The sequence below is a fragment of the Gekko japonicus genome, unplaced genomic scaffold (genome assembly GCF_001447785.1).
Source record: "Gekko japonicus isolate JY-2015 unplaced genomic scaffold, Gekko_japonicus_V1.1 scaffold7, whole genome shotgun sequence".
NCBI lineage: Eukaryota > Metazoa > Chordata > Lepidosauria > Squamata > Gekkonidae > Gekko > Gekko japonicus.
The window spans coordinates 3,632,136-3,636,972 of record NW_015159711.1 but is presented as its reverse complement, the minus strand read 5'-3'; positions in this window follow the sequence as shown (position 1 = coordinate 3,636,972).

Here is a 4,837-nt window from a genome sequence, read left to right as displayed (position 1 = left end):
TCTTGGTCAACCATGGTGAACCTGCCGAAGTTACAAAACATGGTTGGGGCTGCTCCGTGTGGTAGCACAACAGTTAATCAGCTGACACCGCTTTCATCTGGCTCTGGCAGAAGCAATGTCATACAACCTGCCCTAAAGCAGCATTAGTGATTAAGCTGGAGCTTTTCCACTTGGGCAGCACACCTGAGGAATTTCAAAAGGAAGCATTTCAATAAGACCACCAAAACTTCTCAGGAATTTTCCTCATCTTTACAATGTGTACTGTGGGGAAAGGAAATAAGGACTTCACATTGGTCTAATATGCACTTCAAAGGAGGAACTGCATTTTGTCAGCGGGTTTTTTTTCCGGTTCAAACAGTGCCCTCTAGCATGGAAGCGGCAGAACCATACTTTGCCTTGTGACATAGCCAAAGACATTCATTAAAGGTAGGTTACAGTGGAGAGAGGAAGAAGACCTCAAGTACTGTTCTAGAAACGTAAAGTGAGAAAGCCTGCCTTGGAAAGCCTTGCATTTAAATTATACCACCTAACAAAGCCCTTTGCTACCAGCTTTTTGAAAATCTGAACTTGCTCAGGGCATCTTTACTCCTCAGATATAATCGTTGGCCCAGATCAGACTTGCAAATAGGAGCATAGATGAGACTTTCTGCTGCACAGTGATCTCTGCTTACATGTGACAGCACACACTTCCCTCTGCTCCTCAACGCATGACCAGCTTCCAAATAAAATGATGATAGCCTCTTCACACAGCTCTCATGCTTCAAAGGGTCTGCCTACCTTTTAAAGGATTTTTTTTTCTCAAATGTTTCTGGCACAAGTTTAGCCACTTTAAACACACTTATTCACTGCCTTGTTTTTGAAATAATGAGTTGGGGGTTTTTTTAGTTCAAAAGCTGACATGGGAGGAACAGAAGCATGTGCAGGTTAGAAGCACCAGTTTTTCCTAGCTCAAGACTGTGAAGAAGCTGGTCCAGCTAACCAAACTGGGATGAGTGTGGTTCATTCCACAGCAACTGGACTGCTCTAATTACCTACATCAGTATAAACAGATTAAGATTGCACAAGTAGAAGTGGAAACTAATTCCAACTCTCAAATGAATCTTGGAGTTCCTTTGTTCATTTCAATATTCATGGGACCCCGTTAATAGTCATGTAAGGTCCAAGTGTTTTCTGCTGAAATGTCTGTGTTGAACCAGAGTCAGCTGTTACTTGAAATGATCTCTGCCAGATTTTACTGCATAGCTCCGGGAAACTGGATGAATCAGATCATCTCTGGATCGTACATCATCCCCTTGTTTGCTGTAGAAACCATCATGTTTTAAATATATTGGATCAGGAAGCTCAAATGCTTGCAACAGGGCCTTGGCATGGCAAATCAGCACAGAACAGTTCACTTTAGAGAGAGATTTCTTTTCCCTATCCTGGCTTTTATAAATCATCAGTGAGCAAAAACTGAAATGTAAAGAGGAACTGGACTTAAATGTACACACTGTTCCAGCCTTAGCTCTGGTTCTTTTTATTATGTATATTTTGTTAAGTTAGATAAGTGAAGCCGGAGCAGTTCTCATGCAAGATCTTGTACTGTGTGTCCTTATCTAGTGTTCTGGGTAAAAACAATACTGATTGGATACTCTTAGTGAGTCTAATGAGAAGTAGTAGCTTCATTTTCCCCTTATCCCTGTTCTGGTCATTGGATCATAACATAATGAAACCAGGGGTCATTTCGTAGAAAAAGAGCTAGGGGGACTCATTAGCATAACTCATTAGCATATGTCACACACCCTGACATCACCGGAAGTGTGTCCTCCCCACAGCCGGCGGCGACCTCCAGCGGGCACCAGCAGGGAGCTCCAGGCCCCGACCTCCCGCACCTCACCCGGGGGGATGGCGTCCCCCCCCCCAAATGACCGACCCCTGAATGAAACTGAAGGAGGCTGGAAGTCATCTCACCCAAGCCCTACCTGATGGCTCTTCACACATCCCTGCCAATGTATTACAAATTAAACACTTTGTGGTGTATGTGAACCTGCTGGGTGTTCTTTTGGGGTTGGCTCTCTAAAGGCTGCTGGATAGAGGACTTGTCATTACCACGGAATAATCCCTCACCACCCAAGGTCAATAAACTACTGGGCCTTGCCTCTACTCTTAAACATATCTGCTTATTGTCCTGATCAGCAATTGTGCCTGGCCAACTTTCACATATGTATTTTTTTGTACCAGACACCATTAGCCAGCTAGTCCACTCCTCTCGCCATTCTGAACACCTTTTCTGCCTTTGTGCTTCCCTTTCAAACACACACCCAGAACCCTTTGGTCAACCACTAGCAACATGGAGTAGGAGATGTGAGTTCTTGTTGCAAATGGGCTTCCTCTGTGTTGCTACCATGGATGGGTGAGGGTCTGCAGACTCAAGTGCCATTCTCACCTCCCCCAACATTCTTCCTCTGTTTCTAGTACCTTTTTACCATGCCTTTTCTAATAAAGTGCTCAGGTATACAGCATTCCACTCCATTTTATGCTAAACCGTAACAGTGACTGGCTTAATGTCACCAAGACAGCTTCATGGCGGAATGGGAGTTGCAGAGAGCTTCATGGCAGAATTTATTTATTTATACTGCAACTTTCTTCCCAGTGGGGACCCAAAGATTGTTCCCCTCTTTTATCCTCACAGCAACCTTGTGAGTTAGGTTAGGGTTGAGTGAGTGTGTGTGAGTGGCCCAAGTCACCCAGTGAGCTTCCAATGGCTTGGAGGGAATTTGAACCAGGGCTTCCCAGATCCTAGCCTGAAACTCTAACCGCTACACAACACCACGTTCGGAGCTTAGAGCACTGGTCTGCCCAGTCCAACACTTAAACTGCTGAACTATACTGGCTCTCGTGTCTCTCTTACCTAGACTCTGGTTCTCCATTGGAGGCCTGTCCTCCCAGCAAGCTTAAGACTTTTACCTTGCTTGATCTGCCTGGGAGCCGGACGTTCTGTCACATCCACTGCACTTTTTTATTTTAAAAGAAACTAGATTAGTCTTCTGTACACAGGTCCCATATTGTTAACATCTTTATTTCTTAAGACAGCTTTGAATGCTGTGACCAGGTGAGTGTGAGCTTGGGCTGTTTCCTTGGTCAATATAGAAGATGACTGAAGAAGCAAAAATATTTAACATGCCCAAGCCCTTTTTTCAAACTCAATTTTCCCACCTTTTCTTCAAGGAGCTTAGGACCTTACCCTCCTCTCCCTTTTTTATCCTCACAGCCACTCTGTGAATTAGATAAAGCTGAGAGAGAAAGAATGAATGACCCACGGTCACCTTGTGGGGTTGAGTGGATTTGAACCCAAGTCTAGTTTGGTGCCCCAAGCACTGCACAACCATGGAAATTAATGATGTTCTTTGCTCCTTTATGGCAATTGTTTCATAATTGTGTATCTTTAATCAACTCGACGGCTACTTTGTTCTCATTATTTGGATCTACTGTATTCATAAACTTCAGACTTTGCCATCTGTAATTGAATGAGGAATGCTTTAATGTGTATGAGATGTGCATATAGCAGACACTTTTGGGCTATTAGCATTGTATCTTATCTCCAGTTAGCTGGTACAACTTGCACTAAGCTCCTTGTAGATTTGATCTCTCGTTTACAGTATGCCAGTAAACTATTCAGTTTTGTGTTTTTAGCACCTTAACTGAGAGTGTATAAATAGATTACCGTAGCATTGAGAAACATTTTGGGGTATGTGCTTGTTTTTTAAAGACCCTTTGGAATTTTTAATAAAGTGAACAACAGTAAAGCCAACGTTTTGCTCTCTTTTTGAAAACAGGTTTCCTTTTAAAATTGTGTCCCACACTCCTTAGCTGTGACAGGCTCTTGAGGTGGCTTGTAAACCACAGCATCATGTACACTGCACACATAAACATACAAAGATCACTCAGTAGCTTTTAAGTACCTATTGGCAAAGATCACTAAAAAGCTTTTGGCACTTAGCAGCTAAAATCACTGACTGGAACACTAAAGTCTTACAAAATATTTTTACCCTAGTAAGCTCATTAAGGTAGCAATTGTTGTTGTTCAGTCGCACAGTCGAGTCCGACTCTTCGCGACCCCATGGACGAGCTCTCTCCAGGCCTTCCGGTCTTCTGCCGTCCTCTGAAGTAGGCTCAACTTCATGTTCGTTGCATCGATGACACTGTCTAACCATCTCATCCTTTGCCGTCCCCGTCTTCTTTGACCTTCAATCTTTCCCAGCATCAGGGTCTTCTCCAGTGAGTGCTCCCTTCTCATTTGGTGGCCAAAGTATTTGAGCTTCAGTTTCATTATCTGGCCTTCCAGGGAACAGTCAGGGTTGATTTCTTTGAGGATTGACTGATTTGTTCTTCTTGCAGTCCAAGGGACTCTCAAGAGTCTCCTCCAGCACCATAGTTCAAAAGAATCTATTCTTCGGCGCTCGGCCTTCCTTATAGTCCAACTCTCGCAGCCATACATGACTACTGGGAATACCATTGCTTTGACCATGCGGACTTTTGTTGGCAGGGTGATGTCTCTACTTTTTATCATGCTGTTTAGGTTCGCCATCGCTTTCCTCCCAAGGAGCAGGCGTCTTTTAATTTCATGGCTGCAGTCACAGTCTGCGGTGATCTGGGATCCCAGGAACGTGAAGTCTGTCACTACTTCCACAGCTTCCCCTTCTATTTGCCAAGGAGTGATGGGGCCGGATGCCATGATCTTAGTTTTTTTGATGTTGAGCTTCAAGCCCACTTTTGCGCTCTCCTCTTTTACTCTGAGCAAGAGGTTCTTTAGATCCACTTCACTTTCAGCCATTAGAGTGGTATCATCTGCATATCT